This window comes from Sorex araneus, chromosome 3 (genome assembly GCF_027595985.1).
Source record: "Sorex araneus isolate mSorAra2 chromosome 3, mSorAra2.pri, whole genome shotgun sequence".
Classification (NCBI taxonomy): domain Eukaryota; kingdom Metazoa; phylum Chordata; class Mammalia; order Eulipotyphla; family Soricidae; genus Sorex; species Sorex araneus.
In genome coordinates, this window is record NC_073304.1 from 94,350,705 (window position 1) to 94,373,258 (window position 22,554).

Genomic DNA, 22,554 nt, shown 5'->3' on the forward strand with positions numbered 1-22,554 from the left:
CTCTCCCCACCTTTTTACTACTCCTCCAGGGAGTCACTAAAGCACTAATTTAGAGGTTCTGAGAGCTGATTATCCAGCAGCACCGCTCTTCCCACAGAGAAATCTCTCTTTCACAAACCACAGTCTTCGTTCCCAGTGCCTCTGCCCAGTCATCCTTACGCCTGCCAGTATCCTGCCTCCTCGTTATTACAATATTCCAGGAAATTTTCTCAGTGCTCAGTAACAGAGTTCAGGAATGGCCTTCTTATGCATAATAGATGGTTTCTCATCAGATGGTTTTCAAATGCCTTGGAAACAATTTTACCACAATGAGTGATACAAAGTGAGGCACTGTATTTTAGTGTGATCATGGAAGACCTCTTTGACAAGGTGAAATGAGCATATAACTGAATAAAAAGTGACACTTGGAAGTATTGGAAAAATGAAACAGCAGCACAAAGATTCTGAAGAGTGTTGGTTTTGACAAAGGAAGAGAAATGAGGGAAAGGAGAGAGGTCATGAGCTCTTGGAGAGTGAAATCAGTTATGATTTTCACAAGCTTTACTCTGAGCAAGGACAGAAAAAAACCACTGAAGAGTTTGGGGTATAAAAAATGATCTTACACAAGTTTTCTAAGGATCAATGGCTGTTTTATTGAGAATAAACCGTAGTGAAACAAGAAAGGAAGAAATAAGATCAGTTATGAAGTTGTTGCAACAAGCTATGTGATGACAGTTTAATCAAAGGCCATAACTGTGGATGTGGGTGAGAAAATTGGAACAGAAAAAGATGTTGAAAATTAGTAATATTATGATACATTTCTTTTAAAAAAATTTTATTGAATTACCGTGAGATAGTTACAAGCTTTCATGTTTGGGTTACAATCACACAATGATCAAACACCCTCCACCAGTGCACATTCCCCACCACCAATATCCCCAGTATATCTTCCCCCTTTTCCACCCTCCCCCTGCTTCCATGGCAGACAATATTCCCCATACTCTCTCTCTACTTTTGGGCATTATGGCTTGCAACACAGATACCAAGAGGTCATCATGTTTGGTCCATTATCTACCTTCGGCATGCATCTCCCATCCTGACTGATTCCTCCAGCCATCATTTCCTTAGTGATCCCTTCTCTATTCCATCTGCCTTCTCTCCTCCACTCATGAAGCAGGCTTCCAGCTATGGGGCAATCTTCCTGGCCCTTGTATGATACATTTCTAAAACTTTAAAATATACTGCTGGTTATAAATGTGGAAAAGATAGTAATCAAAGAAAAGTGTAAGGGCCAGAGAGATAGGGGCAAAGGTCTTGCATATGGCTGACCATGGTTTACACCTCTGCATTGTGTGGTACCCAGCACCTTGAAGCACAGAGCTTCGAGTAGCCCCAATCCTTATCCCTATGACCTCCTGAAATTCCCACAAAAATGAAAAGTTCAGAATTTATTATTGGAGTAATTGAATATGTGAATTGTTTTTGATGAAGATGAGGCCAGGTACAGAAAAGTAGTGTGTAGGCAGTGGAGGAACCCAGAGGAATTTTGTTTAGAAAACTGTGATTTTTTTTCTGCCTCCCAATTGGTGCTCATGAGGCTTAGGTGCCACTCTGGATAATACTCAGTTAACTGCTCCTGTGGTTCAGTGCTAAGGTTTGAGCATGTAGTACTCCTACTTAGACCCTGTGGTGTGAGGGATCATCAAGGCCACTTGGCAGTACTCAGGGTCCTCCAGAGCTGTACCCAGTTATGCTCTGGGGACCATATGAGGGAGAGTTCAAGCCAAAAGTGACCACATGAAAGTCATATACCTGAACCCCTATACTGTCTTTCCAGTTCACTCTGTCTCTATCTGCTTCTCTATTGAGGTATTTTCTACCTTGAAAAAAAGCCTTCATTAGAAGGTACCCTTAACACAGAGGCATATCTCTGTGTTAAATCCATAGATTTGGCTTACAAGGTAAAAAATGTTCACAAAATTTTATTCTTCAGTATTTATAGAGGTAATAGAAAATTATTCTTTTCTTTTAGAACATGAATACTTTGAGAAACACAGCCTAAAGCTATCATAGTTCATCCAGGCTTTTATAACAAAATGCCAATGATGGGTGACTTATAAACAACAGAAATTTATTTCGGAAGTCAGGAAATCCAAGATAAAGGTGTTGGCAGATTTAGTGTCTGGTGAGAGCTCACTTCCTAATTAATAGACATTGACCTTTTGTTCTAACCTCACGTGACTAAGAGTGAAGAGGCTTTTTATAAGGGCATTTATCCTATTCATAATTCATAAGGGCCCTAGTATTGTGACCTAATTAACTTCCAAGGCCCCATCTCTGAGTATCATCATACTGAGGACAGGATTTCAATGTTAGAGGTACACTGGTGGAGGGATGGGTGTTGGAACATTGTCTGACTGAAACCCAATCATGAACAGCTTTGTAACTGCATTTCACAGTTACAATTAAAAAAAATTTTATTCAATTAAAAAAAGAGATTTCAAGATTAGAACTTTTAAGCAGGGGATGGGGGAAACAAACATTTAACTGGACATTCCTCTACATTATTGATTCACTTATGTTTCCAACTATGCATCCTACCATATCCTCACACAGCAAATCATCTGATCAAATTCTAGTTGTCTACATCCCAACCTGAGTTTGTTTATATGAGATGTTCTTCACCACCAATTATGTTTCAAGCTCTTTATCTTTCAAAAACAATTTCTAATTTTACCTCTCCCTTGAAACCTTCATTATAGAAATGGTGCAGATAAACATGCGGTTTACTCAAAGAAAGAATAGATAGTTCCTTTTCCCCCTATAATTAGTCAGTACTTCCTCACAGGACTTATGCTTTTTACAGCTCTTCTTTTGTTGTTGTTGTTGATTTTGGATTTTGCACCATACCAGTGATGTTCCAGGGTTATTCCTGGTTCTGCATTCAAGAATTACTCCTGTTAGTGCTTAGGAGACCATATGGAATGCTAGGGATGAAACCCAGATCAGCCATGCGCAAGACAAACACCCTACACTGTATTATCATTCCTCCTCTTCCTATAACATTTAAGAGAAGAGTTGGAAGAAAACCAGTTCTAGTTATTAGGAGATTTCACTTGGCTCAATTGAACACTTTTAAGCATTAGAAAAATTTGTTCTACTGCTAAAAACAGTAACAACAAGTTTCATAATGGAGACGTTACTGGTGCCTGCTTGAGCAAACCGATGAGCAACTGGATGACTGAGATACAGCAATACAGTGATACAGTTCTACTCAAGTCCTCAAGAAGACATAAGTGTATAGAGAAACTATGATATGTGTACACAAAGGAAATCTACTGAGTTATAAGAAAATACAAAATCATGTAATTCACTACTCTGTGGTTGAAAGTAGAGGTTATCATGCTGAGTGAAGTCTGAGAGGAGACAAGCAGATACAGAATGATTTCTCTCATATGTGAGATTTAAAGAAACCAAATAAGGGAGTAACAAATGATCAATGCTAACAGACCCTGAGAGTTTATTTCTACCACTGAGTCAGACAAGGGTCTGGGCTGGGAAGTAGAAGGGGCTTGAATGATTGGTGGGAGGATGCTGAAACTCTGGTAGTGGGTGGATATTGGAGTAGTATTTGCCCGAAACTATGTTATAAACAGTACTGAAAAGCATAGTACCAAAGCAAAAATGGGTGAGGGACTCTTTGTTCTAGCATAAACCATTTTTTACATTATTATGTTATATGTAATATCATTCTATCAATCATCTGGCATAATAGAGCAAGTGTTCATTTACCTAATGCTAAATTTTAGCAAGAAGACATTTTAATGAAACTGAATTACCTTATATACACTGCCCAATCATATCTTCCTGTATATTGTGTGTTTATATTATGTGCTTTGGAAGATGCCTTTTTTCCCTCCTGATCCTGGACCCTTGGTTATTCCACCATAGCTGCCTTTGCCATGGAATAATGTACTTTATGCAGAGATTCCTTGCCTAAGGAGGAAGACAATAACTTTCTCTAGTTCCTTTCACCATTTCTAGGTTTATTTATCTATTTATTGTTTTTTAATTTGGGGGCTACACACAGTAGTGACCAGGGCTTACTCCTGATTTTATGTTCAGGGATTACTCTTGGAGGTGCTCAGGGGACTATATGCGGTGTTGGAGATCCCTGGGTTGGCTACGTACAAGGCAAACACCTTATATTCTGTATTACTTCTCACCATTTCTTGACTTAAATATAATTACGCCACCGGTAACAACAGAACCTGGAAATGTGGAAGAGTTCACTTTTTGAAGTAAATTCTAACTAATGAGTAAGAAGACTGGAGGAAGCCAGAAAAATTCACTTCCTCTCCTTTTCTCAGTCTAAGCAATTGCTCTGAAGAGGGCTCTTGTATCAACCCTACACTTAACATACCACCTAGATTTCCCTTATAATTCTCTCCTGCTTCAGTTTGCATTTCTCTCATTCTCAGATGCAGCCCAGAGAATACATCTTCTAATTATCAAAACTTAGTATTTATATTAGTTTCTGTTTTCTTTTTCTTTAAAATTTTTTTATTTTATAAAGTTAGTTATAAAATCAAAATTAAAACATTTGGTTACATTTAATATTCACACACCAATACCACCACCATTACATTTTCCCACCACCATATTTCAGATGTTTCCACCCCGAACCCCAATCCCTGCCCCAAAGCAGATCCAAAATAATATATTTTGTATTGTTTCTTATGAAAAAACACTGAAAATGCTGCAAAAAGTATCCATAGAGAAAGGATTGTGAAGATTGTTGTATTTCACCTAGGGCCATTGAGCCGTTCTATAAAAGATCACTAATATGTTCTTAAAGGTTGAACCTTGTGTGCTTTTATGTATATGTCTGTAAAAAAAATCCTTCCTTCTAAGATTGGTTGCCTCCTACTTTGAACCCTATCAAACATGGCGCGGTACTCTTGGAGTATGGGTAGGGTAGTGTCCTGTGAAGTGTCAAAGCCACACCATCCAGGAATAGGTTCACTCTTGTGTGAGGCTGGGCCCAATCATGTAGAGATCACCTGTGAGTGTGGGGGTGGTTGAGTTCTGGAGATTTTCAGCTGCTGGGGCTGGGTCCCTTGGGGCGGGGAGGGGTGTCACCCTCCTCTGGCACGCCCTCAGTGAAACAGCCTGGCACGGGTCCGGAGTCATGGTTATAGTTTCTGTTTCCTAAGATGATGCTTTCTACCTTCCAGGGGTAAAATTACTACAAATTTGAACTGTAGGATTTCTAGTGAATTAAAAAAAAAATTCTACATGTATTTAACATAAATTCATCACTATATATAATGTTTTATATATGGATAAACTTTCTACACTTTAAAATGTAAAGCACATGAAAAAATGGTCATCATAACCAATTATTAGGAAAATGTAATCCAAATGACAGTGATATATCATGTTACATCAGTGAGGATGGAACATATTAAAAAAGCCAGAAATACTAAGTACTGGTGGGTATATGAATTTTTAAAAGCCCACATTCATTATTGGTATATATTTGAAATGGTTTAGCTCTCTAGAAAACCATGGGGATTATTCAGAAAAAAAACAAAATTGAACTACTATGATTGAGCAATCCCACTCCAATTTATCTACTTGAAGAACACAAAACACCACTTCAAAAAGATATATGCACACCTACATTTGTTGTGGCACTTACTTACATTAGCCAAGATCTGGAAACAACCTGAGTGTTCAACAATAGATGAGTGGATAAGGGTGTAGTGAATAAAGACTCTGAAATACTCAGTTATAAGAAAAGATGAAATCTTGTAGGTTGCCCTGATATGTAAGAATTTTTCATATTGAAAGAGCTATTTCACTCTTGTATTGTGTTTAGGGACCTCCCATCTCACTCACAGAAACACAGTAAATAATTTATAACTTTCCCATGGGTTGCTTTCCCCATCCATCTGATCTAACTTTCTAACACCTGGCAACCTTCTCTCCTCTCCTTCTTTGTCCATTGTGACTCAGTTTCACTGAACTCCTCACTGTTACTTGCACATTCTTTAGTCTCAGGACATTTGCACACTTTCTCCCCTTTCTCTGGAATTTTCTATATCCAGAGATTTTCACGAACCTACAGGAACATGTGAACTCAAATATCACTTTCTCAACCTAGAGGCATTTCTTAATTACTCTATCTGATGTAGAAGCTAAATTTCTTGCCTTCATACTTCATTATCCGCTGTCCCTGACAATGGTTCTGTACTTGACCCAGTGGCAGCATACCATTGGATTTTCACAGAGATATGATGGCCTAATAGGAACATAAGCCCCTGCTTGAGTGGCCCTAATCTGCCTTTGTAGGTCCAAGTTTGTGGAGAGGAACAGGCAATTCTGAGAAATTCTGGACAGCACACAAGTGACCATGGACCTTTGCAATTTATCTCACTCTCCTAAAAAATGTTTTCCTGGATCCCTAATAGAGCAACTTAAAAAGATTGACCTTAATGTACGTTGAAACAATCTCAAAAAACAAGCTAAAAGTTTTGTATTGAGACAGATTTTCCCATGTACACGAGCAATATTGTCTCTTCCCAGCAGCTGCAGAGAAATCTCAGTGGCAGCTGCTAGAACATCCATGAATGGAGTAAATGTTGTGCTGTGCCACCCAGTTCCCCCTGCACACAGATGTGCTCGTTGCCCTGTCCTGGCAGCATTGCTACTGATGGTCTATCACAGTTAGGCCCATCTAAACTGAGGGGAATCAGCTGAACAGTTATATTCTTTTCCTGGGAACAGCCTCCACCAGATGACTTATCAGCAACAATTATAGACCTGGTCTCAGTCTCTCAGTTGGAGGTAGCTCGGAAAGGCCTCAGTGAACCCTTTTTGCAACTGTTTACCAAATCTCACGTTCCCCACTCCATTCCAGGAGTCATTCTCATGCATGCTTCCCAGTTAATTCCTAACATTCAAACATCCATTTCAGAGTCCATTTCACAGGGGACCCAACCCACAGGCACAGAAGCAATTCAATCTCATCATTACAGCGGCCAGAAGAAACCTCGTGCTTTTTCCTGGTGTCAGGTAATCCCCAGAGTGACCAATTCAGGAGCTTTGGGAATGGCACTGACACATTACAGACTATTAACATGTAGTGAGTGTCAGAGCCAGGGCTCGACCCGCACCTTCCACTCTAGCTAAGTTATTCAGAAGAAAGCTGGACACTTTGGAAAGGCGTGGCACTCTCAAACATTCCTCACTCTGCAGCCAGACTGGTCTTCCAGTTCTTCAAATAGCTAGGCTCTCTTCTGACTCAGGGCTCTGACTTTGGTTTGTCACTTCTTTCTTAGAAATGTTTTCCTTAAATTTTGGCTTGACTTGTTTTTTCTCCATCTCCAGGTTTTCAATGAAAGCTGCCTCAAGGAAGCCTTTTTGGAATGTCCCATTTGATTCCCATTTATCCCATGCCTTTGCGTATTTCTTTCAATGGTCTAATTTTACTCTAAATTATCTTATTTGTGTATGTCTCCTATGCATGACTATTTCATTTCCTCTCTCCTTCTGCAAAAGGTAAGCACCAGGAAGGTCTGTCAACTCCCTGCTGCCTCCATAGAGGTTGGAGCGATGGTAGATTTATGGTTGGTATTCGATAAACGCAGTTCTGAGTCGCCTGCTCTGATTTCTCAGCATGAGAAGTCAAGCCAATTCTACTCTCTTCATTTGGTATGTTGCCTTTCTTGTGGAGTTCCAACAAAAACAGAACTATGGAAAAAGTGGATGAAGAATGTTCTTTATCCAAGTCCATCTTCCCCTACCCTCAGGTTGTCTATACCACTACACAGAACATCATTAGAATTCTCAGAGTAATCTCTGCTGATGGTATTCTGCCTGTATCAGATTACGGAGGAATGAAGATGTGATTGCTCCCAAGCCAGCTGCAGTCTACCCAGAGACAGCTCTTTGTTTCCTGAACCCTTTTATTGGGAAAGGGAGGGAGTGTGCAATAAAGCCATGTGGAAAGGTACATGCACCGGGCTGGAGTGATAGCACAGCGGGTTGGGCATTTGCCTTGCACGCGGCCAACCCGGGTTCAAATCCCAGCATCCCATATGGTCCCCTGAGCACCGCCAGGGGTGATTCCTGAGTGTATGAGCCAGGAGTGACCCCTGTGCATTGCTGGGTGTGACCCCCCCCAAAAAAAAAGAAAGGTACATGCATTAATTAGCTGTTGCTGCAAATTTAGCGACATAAAACAATACACATTAATTATCTCACAGGCTAAATGGGTTAATGTCCAGGCAGACTACAGATAACTTCTGTGTTTAGGGTCTCATAAGACTGAATATCATCTGAAATCCCGGAGTCCTCTTCAAGTTTATGAGAATATTTGAACAATCTAATTTAAGTCAGAGGGAGAATTGCAGATACTGGATGTTCTCACTCCTCTGTGGAGGATAGAGAAAAGCAAGGGAATATAAAGTATCAAACCATGACAAATCTTTGGTCTTAGATAATGAGATTCAGAATTCTGGGGACCAGAGTGATAGTACAGCAGGTAAGGCCCTTGCCTTGCACACAGAGAACCTGGCTTCAATGCTTGCCACCCCTCAAGCTCACGAGTACGGATCCCTGAGTGCAGAAATGAGCCCTATGCACAACCGGTGTAGCCTAAATTAATAAATAAAACACTTTCAAATGGAAAGAAAATGTGAAGGAAAAGGGAACAATGCAAAGGCCATATTCATCAGCACAGGTCAGATTTCCTTATCTCGCACTGTGTTTTGCTTTCCCCCAGTCTAAATTCCCTGGTAGTTCAGACTCTAGGGTAGGAGTGTAAGGAAGAAGGGTTCCATTAGCACTCTCTCACTCTTCCCCTCCTCCTCCTGGGAACTATTTTTGCTCTGGTCTCAGTCTATAGAGAATGATACCATGGTCTAGAAAAACTGGGGGTATGAATATAATCACTCAAGACTTGTTTCTCTTTTTGGAACCCAGGTTGCATGTGATTCTTGTCATGGCTGCAAGATACACACGGCAATATGTGTGAAGCAGTTTTGACAGAAATGAGGTTTATTTCTCACAGGACCTGAAGGGTACCTAGAACACTGAGTGCACATGTGGTGAGATGTAAGAACTTGCTCTCACCAGGGCCTAGGGTGTGTGAGTCTGGGATTTTTCTTTATGTTTACTCTTTATTGGTGAATTTAAAGCATTAGCATGGGAGTTAAATCAAGGGATATAAAAAGAAAATTAAAAAACAAACTAACAAACAAACAATTCTAGGTGAAGAAACCTTAAGGAAATGGGTTGTGAGCCTTGATTCCAGTGTGTTTTGGCTAGAGCCACCTTTGGATTTTTGTTTGTTTGCCTTTTTGTTTGTTTTTTGAAAAAAGGCCACTATTTTGTTAGTACCTATAAGGAATGGAATTAATACAATAAATGAAAATTGTAATGTGGCTGATTTGAATCACAAATTTACAATCCTCTTAGAACCATTTAAGTATGTAAACTTCACTCTGCTTTCTTTTTTTAAAAAACAATTTAATTAAATCACAGTGAGATACACAATTAAAAAGTTGTTCATGATTGGGTTTCAGTCATATAATGTTCCAACATCACCCCTTCACCAGTGTATATTTTCTACCACCAATGTCTCTAGTTTCTCTCCCTTCTCAGACCCCTGCCTCTGTGGCAGGCTCTTTTTCTCTCTGTCTCTGTCTCTCTCTGTTTCTGTCTCTCTCTCTTTCTCTCTCTCTCTCTCTCCAGATCCTTTGGGCCTTAATATTTGCAATACAGATACTGAAAGGTTGTCAGATATATCCCTTTACCTACTTTCAACATTCAGTTCCTGTCCAAAATGCTAACTTCCATCTATTATTATCATACTGGTCGCTTCTATATCCTAAGTGCCCTTCATCCTTCAAACACTTGTGGCAAGACCACTGACTAGTTCTCCTTGCCCCTGTTTTTCCTGGCCTCCGATATTAGTCTCATACTACATTATGTATACCCCACAAATGAATGTAGTCTTTCTATATCTGCCTTTCTCCTTCTGACTCACATCACTCAGCATGATACTCTCCATGTCCATTCATTAATAAGCAAATCTCATGACTTCAATTTTCCTAATGGCTGCATAGCATTGTGTTGTGTAGATGTGCCATATTTTGTTTATCCAGCCATTTGTTCTCAGGCGTTCCGGTTGTTTTCACAGATTCTGGCTATTGTGAATAATGCTGCAAAGAACATAGAAATGAAGATGACATTTCTGCTATGTGTTTTGGGGCCTCCAGGGTATATTCCCAAAAGCAGTATTGATAGATCAAGGGGAGTGGAATTTCTAGGTATTTTTTGAGGAATGTTCATATTGTTATTCAAAAAAGTTGTATCAATCAACCTTTCTATCAACAGTGAATGAGAGTTCCTTTCTCCCCACATCCACGCCAGCACTAGTTGTTCTTGTTCTTTTGGATGGGTGCCAGTCTCTGTGGTGTGAGATGATATTTCATTTTTGTTTTGATTTACATCTCCCTGATTAGTAGTGATGCAGAACATTTTTTGATGTGCCTTTGGTCATTAGAATTTATTCTTTGAAGAAGTTTCTGATCATCTATTCTCCCAATTTTTTGATGAGATTGGACTTTTTTTTCTTGTAAAGTTCTACCAGTGCCTTACATATCTTGGATATTAACCTCTTATCAGATGGGGGTTGTGTTAATTATTTTTCCCATTCCATGGACTTTCTTTGTATCTTAGTCACCATTTCTTTTGAAGTGAGAAGCTTCTTAGTTTAATGTAGTTCCATTTGTTTATCTTAAATTCCACTTGCTTGGTCAGTGATGTTTCATCCTTGAAGATGCCTTTAGCTTCAATGTCATGGAGGATTTTGCCTTTGTTTTCCTCCATGAATCATGGATTCAGGTCTGATGTTGAGATCTTAAATTCATTTTGATTTGACTTTTGTACATGGCATTTGAAAAAGGTCTGGGTTCATTTTTAAACATGTAGCTGCCCAGTTTTCCCAGGACCACTAATTCAACAGGCCTTTTGCTACATTTTATATTTCTTGCTCCTTTATAAAAGATTAAATGATCATATATTTGAGGGTCCGTGTCGAATATTCAACTCTATTCCACTGATCTGCAGGTCTGTCTGCCTTTTTTTTTTTGCTTTTTTTTGGGTCACACCTGGCGATGCACAGGAGTTACTCCTGGCTCTGCACTCAGGAATTACTCCTGGTGGTGCTCAGGGGACCATGTGGGATGCTGGGAATTGAACCCGGGTCAGCCGCGTGCAAGGCAAATGCCCTACCCACTGTGCTATTGCTCCAGCCCCACTGCAGGTCTGTCTTTATTCCAATATCATTCTGCTTTAATTACTACATGCTTTTTTAAACTATCACCCTTATCAGATGGGTATCAGGTGAATATACTTTTCCATTCTGTTGATTGTCTTTGAATTCTGTTCGCTGTGCCTTTTGTGGTGCAGAAACTTCTCAGTTTGAGGTGGTCCCATCTGTTTATCTTCGTTTCAACTTGGTTGGCCAGTGGAGTGTCCTCTTTAAAGATATGTTTAGCCTCGATGTCATAGAGGGTTTTGCTGATCATGTTTTCGATGTACCTGATGGACTCTGGTCTGATCTTGCGATCTTTAATCCATTTTGATCTCACCTTTGTGCATAGTGTTAGGTAAAGATTTGAGCCCATTGTTTTGCATATAGCTGTCTAGTTTTCCAGCACCAGTTTTGCCAGTTAAAGAGGCTTTCCTTGCTCCACTTCACACTTCTTGCTCCCTTATCAAAGATTAGGTGATCATATATTTGAGGGTGTGTGTAAGGATATTCCACCCTGTTCCATTGGTCTGCAGCTCTGTTTTTGTTCCAGTTCCATGCTGTTTTAATTATAACCACTTTGTTGCAGAGTTTAAGGTTGGGGAAGGTTATGCCTACCATCTTCTTTTTCCCAAGAATTGCTTTAGCTATTCGTGGTGATTTGTTGTTCCATATGAATTTTAGGGTATCCTTATAGGGATAGCATTGAATCTGTATAATGCTTTGGGAAGTATTGCCATTTTGACAATGTTAATTCTCCCAATCCATGAGCAGGGGATATGTTTCCATTTCTTCGTGTCCTCTTTAATTTCCTGAAGTAGCATTTTATAATTTTCTTTGTATAGGTCCTTTACCTCCTTAGTTAAGCTGATCCCAAGGTACTTGATTTTCTGAGGCATGATTGTGAACAGAATTGCTTTTTTCTAGTCACTTTCTGCTCACAGAGATATTTTTAGTTCCTTACCTTTTACCCTATTCCCACCAGTCTTCCTTTTCCCATTAGAAAAAAAATCTGAAGCAAGCCTCAAAGACAAACAAAATATGACTCAGAGACATCTTCTTTTTCTAGAATATTTAAAAAGTTTCTTTTGAAACTTTAGGTAAAGAAAGGTGAGACTTTTCTTCATCGTGTTCTTAAATGTATGGCCAACTGTACTTCAATTTGAGTCCTGGCCCATTCCAGAAGATTATATATTCAATTAGTACAATTTCCGAGAAGTTTTGTGAATGGGTACATTTTCAAAGCCAAACAAAATGAAAACAGCTAAAAAATTATGCAGAACCTCTGGGCAGAAAAGACTAGAAACTATTTTCTCAATTGCCGATAGCTATGGTACCCATTTATCATAACTTGCACCAAAGTATTAATTCTTGAACTGAAATGTACTTCCTTGTTTATTCGCTTACATAAATGCTTGCATAACTTTTCCTTGCACGTAATTCTTCTTTGCAATTTTTATAGTAACTGAAAGAAATTTCCAGATTTATTTTGAAAGTCAAATGATTTCTCACATTTCTATGAAGTACGTTGGAGAGGAGTTTGAATAATTGCTTTTTAATAAAAGAATAAAGACAAAGAAAGATGAGGTGGTAGATTAAGACCAGATAGTGAATCACTGTTTGTACTGTGTTAGAGCTTAGTTCATTCATTAAGTAAATATTAAGTAATAGACTCACTATTAATCTAGTTTATAATATGCTAGGACACATATAGTTTTCTTGTTTTGTCTTTTACTCCAACCAACAAATTGTCTCACAATTCTAGGACAGAAATGAAAGGTCAACATGTCAGGAAGTTGGGTCATTCTGTTTGTAAGGAAGACTCTACTCACTTGCTGAAAATCTTTGGCTTGTAGAAACATCACCCAGATCTCTGCCTTAATACTTCCATGGCATTTTATACACACACACACACACACACACACACACACACACACATCCTTTGTTTTATTATGGACATCAGCTATACTGGATTACAGTCAACTCTAGTGACTTTGTTTTAATTTGGTTACCCTTTAAAGATTCTACCTCCAAATAAGGACACATTCTGAGGTACCAGGATTAGAGCTTCAAATATGAATGTTTGAGTAGTGGGGGTGGGATACAATTCAAATCAAACACAATGGAATATAATAAGAGCAAACACTTATTATCATTTACTTGTAATTAATTGGTTAATTTAAAAGCAGTTATTGACTACCAATACATCAAAACACTATGCTTAGGTGTCTATTAAAGGGATAGTTTCATGCTTAAATTCTTTCTGATGTGCATCTCAAACACTAGCAGAAGAGAATGCTATATTATTCCAAATGCAAAAACAATGAGATATACTTTAAGAAAAGTATAAAAGTTAACAAAAGCCAAAAAAGGGCACACAAGGATGATTTTAATCCTCCAGCTATAATAGAGCAAAATCAAGGTTTTCTCAAAATGAGAACAACATTTTTCCCTGCGCTCACTTAAGCAATGACTCTTACACAAGACTTTCTGTGGAATTTCTCTTTATGTAAGTACTGATTCAGAAAATCTTTGGCATTAAACAAACGGATCATTTCAGAATATTAAGATTTATTAAAGCTGAAAATTTTAATTTAAAGATAGCAAAACGCTCTCCTATCTTAAGAGTTTGAAAAATTGCTAAAGCTAGAAAGTGCTGTAGAGATCATTGGCTTCAGGGGCAGGTTGGTTCCATAGACTATTGCTTTATTATAAGTCTGATTCTCACTAAGTAGGCAAAGCCAACAGGTCAGAAGATGTCTGTCATTGAAAAGATAGTTTGTAATATTCACAGATCCCAAAAGAAGGGACATGTAATATCGTGTGGAAGTCCTGGTGGCAATTACTGAGGTCAGGCAAGAAAAGGGGAGAAATATGGGTAATAAGTGCAGCAGGAAAAGACAAAAAAGAGAAAGCAGGTTAGGATTACTTTGAATTTTTTTGTAGATCTTGGAGCATAGACACTATTCTTAGATGTACAGTCCCCAGCCTTGTGATGATTAGAGCAGGTGGATAGTGCCTCAGAGAAGGAGAGACCAATAAAGGAAATAGTTTTATCGTGGGCTCTTTAGTTCTTTATTTTTTGATTTTAAGATCACACCCAGCTGTACTCAAGAGCTGTTCCTGACTCTGTGGTCAGTAGTGACTTCTGGAAGTGCTCAGGGGAGCATATTTGGTGCTGGGGATTTGAACTGGGGTCAGCTGGAGGTACTGTCTTCCTGGCTCTTATGTCATTTCTAGCTGACTAATTGTGACTTCCTAGATAGGATATAAGAATTTTTAGATAACAAATGGGTTCAGTAGAGTGATGTCTTATCATCACTATCTGTCAAACATAGAGTTGGATGTGAAGATCATCACCTTTTGAATCCAACACTGACTTTAAAATATGATGCAAATGCAGCGTGGAGGGGTAGTCTAACTTGTTCACAGACACATAGCTAATTAATCTTGGACCTAGAAATATTGCATAACTCCTTTGACTGAAATTATTGGTCTCTAATAAGCCTGATGGTTGTGCATGATGCACAGAACAGGGGTTCAAGCTGAAGAAAGTAGTATGATTCCAGCCCAATACACTATTCACAGTGTTGCCTGTAGTTTGGAAGGCAGACATTTCTTATTCTGGGGTCATTTAATTGTTCCAAAAAATCCACTGTAAGTTCTCCCACTGTGACACCTTATGGGATTGCTCCTTCATGACTATGATGACATCTTTGTCAATAAACTTTAAACCTGTGCTAGAGCTTTCTTAAAACCTCTAGAGCATTTACACTAACATAGAGCACCTGAACATTGTGAGCAAAAGGCTAGGCAGGGGGGAGTCAGGGGGTTGGGTGAGGCTGGGGGGCGGAATCCTCCTGTCTTTTTTTGAACATGTAAATTGTAGCATTTATTCTTTCAACTTTCCATTGTTAAACTTGAAGTAGATTTCTCCAAAGACATTGATGACCAGTCTCTGCATTCTTACAACAGAATGGCTTCTACCTGGGTGAAACAGTGAGAGAAGGATAAGAAACTATTAAAAGGGCCATTTAAAATTTTAAAAAAAATTTTAATGAATCACCGTGAGATACAGTTACAGACTTACAAACTTTCATGCTTATGTTTCAGTCATACAATGATCCAGTACACATCCCTCCACCGGTGCCCATTCTCCACCACCCCCTTGTCTCTGTGGCAGGTGGATTCCCTTTTTACTCTCTCTATCCTTTTGAGTGTTGTTGTCTGCAATGCAGGTATTAAGTGGCCATCATGTTCGGTCTATAGTCAACTTTCAGTACACATCTCCCTTCCCGAGAGGGTCCTCCAAGCATCCTTTAGTTGATGGTCCCTTCTCTGCCTGAGCTGCCTTTTCCCCCAGAATGTGAGGCCAGCTTCCAAGCCATGGAGCAATACTCCTGGTATTTATCTCTACTATCTTTGGGTGTTAGGCTCCCATTTTGTTACTTTATATTCCACATTCCACATATATTCCACAAATGAGTGCAGTCTTCCTATGTCTGTCCCTCTCTTTCAGACTCATTTCACTTAGCATGATATTCTCCATGTTAATCCACTTATATGCAAATTTCATGACTTCATTTTTTCTAACAGCTGCTTAGTATTCCATTGTGTAGATGTACCAAAGTTTCTTTAGCCAGTCATCTGTTCTCAGACACTCGGGTTTTATCCAGATTCTGGCTATTGTAAACAGTGCTGCAATGAACTTACAAGTGCAGATATCATTTAAAAGGGCCATTTTTAATGGTGGGAAGAAATAAGGCTTTTGATAGAGATCATACTATAAGAAAGAGATACTAATTTTTTTCATATACCTGAAGCATATAAATAGATGCAAATAAATGTTACTTCAGCAAAAAAAGATTTTTAAAAATTGTTTTTATTTTTAAAAAATTATTTATTTTATTAAATCACCATGTGGAAAGTTACAAAGTTTTCAGGCTTATGTCTCAGTTATACAATGCTTGAACACCCGTCCCTTCATCAGTGCCCATACACCAAAAACCCCAGTATATCTCCCACCCCAACCCCCCCACCCCCAAACTGCGTAGCTGATAAATTTCACTTCATTTTCTCTTTCCCTTGATTACATTCCATATTTCAACACAAAATTCACTATTGTTGTTGGAGTTTCCCCCCCCAAAAAAACAGCCCTATTGCCAAGGAAGCATTTGATAATTAGTTTTCCATTGCTGAGAATGATGAGATATGAAGTCACGCGGCCTCGATCTTGGCCGCCATATCCCCACGCTGGCCGATGAGGGGAAAAATCTTTCTCATTTATCTTCCCTTTTCGGGGAAAAGCAGCGTGGTGTCCACCATGTTATGAGGACCATTAAGCAGGTACAAACTTGGTGGTGCGGGAAGGAAAAAAAATAGATAAAAATTAAAAGATTTTAAAGAGAGAAACAAAAGCCTTAAAATGTCAACTTTTGGATGCATTTTGGGGCCATACCTGACAATTCTTGGGGGACACACTCAGTTCTATGTTCAGGGGTAATCAATAGACCATGTGATTACAGGATTGAGCCTGGTTCACTGAATTTATGCATGTAAAACATGTACTTAGCCCTTTGATCTATGTCTCATCCCAACGTATCAATTTATGATATAAATATCAGCGTGGGTATTATTTCTGAGACTGCTAAATACCCAGAATAAAGTTAGTATGTATTGTATCTGGTTTTGAATTAATCTTTATGCTCTTATCATGAACATAAGAATTGACCCTCTTGTCTTAATGAGCAGTCCTTCCATCAGACTTTGTTCTGACTGCTTTGTCCTTTTTATGTTTTTTTGGGGGGCTCTTGGGGTCACACCTAGCGATGCTCAGGAATTACTCCTGGTTTTACTCAGGAATTACTCCTGGTGGTGTTCAGGAAATCATATGCAATGCCAGATATTAAGCTCGGGTTGGTTGTGTGCGGGGCAAATGCCCTACCTTCTGTACTATCACTCAGACCTCTGTTTTTAACTTTTAAGCTGGACTGTATTGGCTACAGCATTAGTATTACTTTCCTCTTTCAGGATAAAAAATGATCTTAAAATAAATGTTTTGTGAATTCTCAAGGAAAAGTATATTTTTTCTCAGTCTCGTAGCACAACATCTAATATTCAATATTCTAACCCTTCTCTAAATAATTCTGGGGTTGTAACTTAGGACAAATGGTCTTTGCTATTAGAATAATAATGACAAGATAAAGTAAATTGTGATTTATCTAGAATTATAAGGTAAAATCTAGCTAGCTAGTTATCCAACCCATTTTATTTTCTTCCTTGATACAGTATTTCTCAGTCTTCTCCTATTTAGTTAATTGTAGCCAAACTATTTTCAGGTCTGTTCCATTAAAATTCACATGAAAAAGCAAAACAGTATTCAAGTTCTTTTTTTTTCTTTCAGCTTTATACTGATGAACAGAGCAAACTTGGAAGTCATATCCTGAAAATAGCAGAGTCATACAGTGGCAAAATCATGAGTTCCTGAATCACCATTTGGAAGAGAGTACCTGCCAATCAAAACGAGACCTTCTTGGATTTTTCTTGAATGAGAAATAAGCTTCTATTTTATTTAAGCCTTTATAGTTTAGGGACTTTTTTGTTAGAGCAGAAAAAGGATCCAGACTAATATGAACTAAAATTCAAGTTTCTTGACTCCTATGGACTCCTATGATATGTCTTGTCTCTCTAAGCAACTTGATAATGCTTCACTAACTCTAACACATGTTTAAATTACATTTTCAGTAATTTAAGAGAATTGATATATGGAAAATAAATTGTATTAAGAAGGACAGCTGAACAGAATGTAGGTCATTATGAAAATGACCCTATTGAACAAACTTTATGTCCAGTTTCTAAAACAAGGCTATGCTTGAGATATTGCTAGGCCATTTCTTGATTCCAAGGTGGGAAGAATACACTGAACGTAATAACAGCTCTCTGAACACTGTGGGTCTAAAAGGAGCTACAATTTAGAGAATTGCAAATAAAATAGAAATAGGAAACCCAGAAAACAATAGGAAACATAGATCACTATGTCTATAGCCACCTGAAACAGGTTCTAGGAAGAAAGACCATGAAAGCTTCCTCAGAAAGACAGTATCTTGGGACTGGAGCAATAGCACAATGGGTAGGGCGTTTGTCTTGCACACGACTGGCCCGGGTTCGATTCCCAGCATCCCATATGGTCCCCTGAGCACTGCCAGGAGTAATTCCTGAGTGCAGAGCCAGGAGTAACCCCTGTGCATCGCCAGGTGTGACCTAAAAAGCAAAAAAAAAAAAAAAGAAAAAGAAAGACAGTATCTTACAAAAGAGAAGAAAGTAAGTATAGATCAAATCTCTGTTCTGATTAGGAACAATCTTGACATTATGATATCTTTCTCCTGAGAAAACATACGTAGTCAAAAAGAGTAAACTGCACATACTCAAGAGAATTGAGGAGATAATATATTTTGCACAATGGCTAAGTTGCAAAATACCGCAGTTTGTTCATATGCTGTAATATCCAGCAATAGTTAGGAATATCCTGGGTAAGTTATTTGCCGGACTGAAGAAAGAATATTCTGTTTCTTATAAATATTTTGAGTGGGTGGAAATAATGGCTTTTGTCATTCTGTTTTATTTTTATAGGACCTTTGATTCTTCTGGAGAGAAGCTTACACATTGGCATTGTTCTGGTTTAAAAGTGACCTTTGGATGAGTCTGCAGTTGTTCCTGGAATTTATAGCACAGGGGCTTCTTTATGTCCTTCTTAGTTAATTACTCAACTTATCAGACTTAAATGTGATGGGAAGGCAGACAAACATTTAAATTACTTTGAAGAGGAAGCTGATGTTAAAAAATATTTGTGTTACATCCATCTTGTGGGTTTCTTTTGTCTAATTCCAGCGTTCTTTCATAATTTAGCCTTCCTGATAAATTAGTACTAAAAAGCATTTAAGCTTATTGTTATCCCCTCTATGTTACTAGCAATAATCCAACATTCATGTGTTACCTCTACCTTCAAGTATTAGTAATCCACAATGCTATGCTACATGTAAACAGTCACCCTTAAAATCCCAATGCCTAAGAAGGTAAATACCCTGTTCAGCTAACATACTGGTTTCTAAATGTAATATGACAAGTTAGTCACTGTCACTGTCACTGTCATCCCATTGCTCATCGATTTGCTCGAGCGGGCACCAGTAACATCTCTATTGTGAGACTCGTTGTTACTGTTTTTAGCATATCGAATACGCCATGGGGAGCTTGCCAGGCTCTGCTGTGTGGGCGAGATACTTTCGGTAGCTTGCTGGGCTCTCTGAGAGGGGCGCAGGAATCAAACCCAGGTCAGCTACATGCAAGGCAAACACCCTACCGCTGTGCTATTGCTCCACCCCAACAAATTAGTATCTTTTTTTTGTTCGTTTTTTATTTTGTTTTAGTTTGGGAGGGAGAACACACCCAGCAGTGCTCAGGGCTTACTTATGGCTCTGAGTTCAGTTCTGGAATCACTCCTGGCCAGCTAGCGCATCATACAGAATGCCAGGGATTGAACCCAGGTCAGGCTGCTGCATGCAAGCCCTACCTGCTATGCTATACTTTCTTTTTACTGAACGTTTGGAGAAAAGGAATGAAAAGAAGGAACTGCTTCTAAAAGTTATGGGTGTTTGTCCCCTTGATGACCTGAATGACAAATGTGGGTAGAGCAGCAATGGGAAAGTGATCTGCCTGCCAGAGTATCAGCAGATGTCTTCCTGGCTTCATCATCTGCATCACACTGAAAACACATGTAAGTTGTTTTCCACGGAGGCAGAGCTCTGCCTCAAACTTGGCACTAAATCAGTTCCATACTGGGTAATTATTGGGGAATTTTTCTCTCCCTTTAATACTGTTGTCATAATGCCACTTCCTTGCTCAAAAGTATTCCATGGTGTTGTAGTACTATTGTCTACATTTTTTTTTTACTCCCTAAAATTTATGTACTCTGAATCCTTCCACTCAGTGTGATGCAATTAGAGGTGGTTGGTGATTAGAAGGTAATTCGAAGGTGAGGGCAAAATCCAAGAATGGAATTAGAGTCTTTGTGAGAAAGTCCTGAGAAAGTTCATTTGCCCCCGTTTTCTATGTATAGACATAGTGAGAAGGGACCAGCCATGAAACAGGAAGTGATCTTGCAACAGAATGTGCTGACATCCTGATCAGGTACCTCCCTGTCTCCAGAACTGTGAGAAGTCAACCTATATTATTTATAAGCAACCTAATCTATACTATTTGTGACAGCACCAAAAATATATCTAGGTATGTAGTTATAATAATGGTTTCTAAAAGAGATTACCAGACCTGGCCAGTTTGTCACCTTGCTTGGTATAAGGCTTTTGTAGATTTGGTTACAGTTAAGGACCTGGATATGGAGGAACGATGTGATTATCCAGATCAACCAATATAACCAAATGAGTCTTTAAAAAAGATACTGGAAGAGAGCTGAGAACTCTCACTGTTTGGCTCCCAGTCCTCCAAATCTCCATTTAGAGACTTCCTGCTATCACATCTTCTCTCACATTATTTCTCTTATGCTTTTACCATTTAATCTTAAAATCTTTACTCTGAGCAAAGGCAATTCTAAATCCATAATACTTTTTCTTTTGCATTGTACACCTGCACCATTAAACTATTTTTCTGGGCATATAACAGATTCTGAAACTAATTGCTAAGGATTTTTTTATTCTTAAGCATCATAAAGAACTCAAGATTTTTGTTTCAATGAGTTATAGCTATAGTATGTACTATAGTAGGAATTAAAACAAGAATTTATGTAATTATTTGTAATTTATTTAAAAATAAAGAGAATTCCATTTTTACTCTAACATAAGTAACATACTTTCTAAAGATAGCTGTATTTTCCAACAAAGACTATCTACAGAATGGAAAAGGATATTTACACAATACCCATCAGATAAGGGTTTGATATCAATGGTATATAAAGCACTGATTGAACTCTACAAGAAGAAAACATCCAACCCTATCGGAAAATGGGGTGAAGAAATGAACAGAAACTTTCCCAAGGAAGAGATACGAATGGCCAAAAGGCACATGAAAAAGTGCTCTACATCACTAATCATCAGGGAGATGCAGATCAAAACAACCATGAGATACCACCTCACACCACAGAGACTAGCACACATCCAAAAGAACAAAAGCAACCGCTGTTGGAGAGGATGTGGGGAGAAAGGGACCCTTCTACACTGCTGGTGGGAATGCCGACTGGTTCAGCCCTTCTGGAAAACAATATGGACGATTCTCAAAAAATTAGAGGTTGAGCTCCCATTTGACCCAGCAATACCACTGCTGGGAATATATCCCAGAGAAGCAAAAAAGTATAGTCGAAATGACATCTGCACTTATATATTAATCGCAGCACTGTTTACAATAGCCAGAATCTGGAAAAAACCCGAGTGCCCTAGAACAGATGACTGGTTGAAGAAGCTTTGGTACATTTATACAATGGAATACTATGCAGCTGTTAAAAAAAAGGAGATCATGAATTTTGCATATAAGTGGATCAACATGGAAAGCATCATGCTAAGTGAAATGAGTCAGAAAGAGAGAGACAGACATAGAAAGATTGCACTCATCTGTGGAATATAGAATAACAGAGTAGGAGACTAACACCCAAGAATAGTAGAAATAAGTACCAGGAGGTTGACTCCATGGCTTGGAGGCTGGCCTCACATTCTGGGGAGAGGGCAACTCAGAAAAGGGATCACCAAGTATAATGCGGTCGGAGGCCACGCAGGGGAAGGGTGATGCGGGCTGAATGTGGACTAGAGACTGGACACAGTGGCCACTCAACACCTTTATTGCAAACCATAACACCTAATTAGAGAGAGAGAGAACAGAAGGGAATACCCTGCCACAGTGGCAGGGTAGGGTGGGGGGAGATGGGATTGAGGAGGGTAGGAAGGATGCTGGGTTTACTGGTGGTGGAGAATGGGCACTGGTGAAGGGATGGGTTCTCGAACTTTGTATGAGGGAAACATGAGCACAAAAATGTATAAATCTGTAACTATACCCTCACAGTGATTCACTAATTATAAATAAATACATTTTTTTAAAAAAAAGATAGCTGTATTTTCCAAAACAACAAAATATGTTGAGAAAAATAGCACTATCTAGAGTTTTGTGAATCTCTTTGATTTCTGACTAAATAGATCACAAATAGATTCTCAGTAGATAGTCCATCCACTGCTGTATGTATAATTTTGATTGAA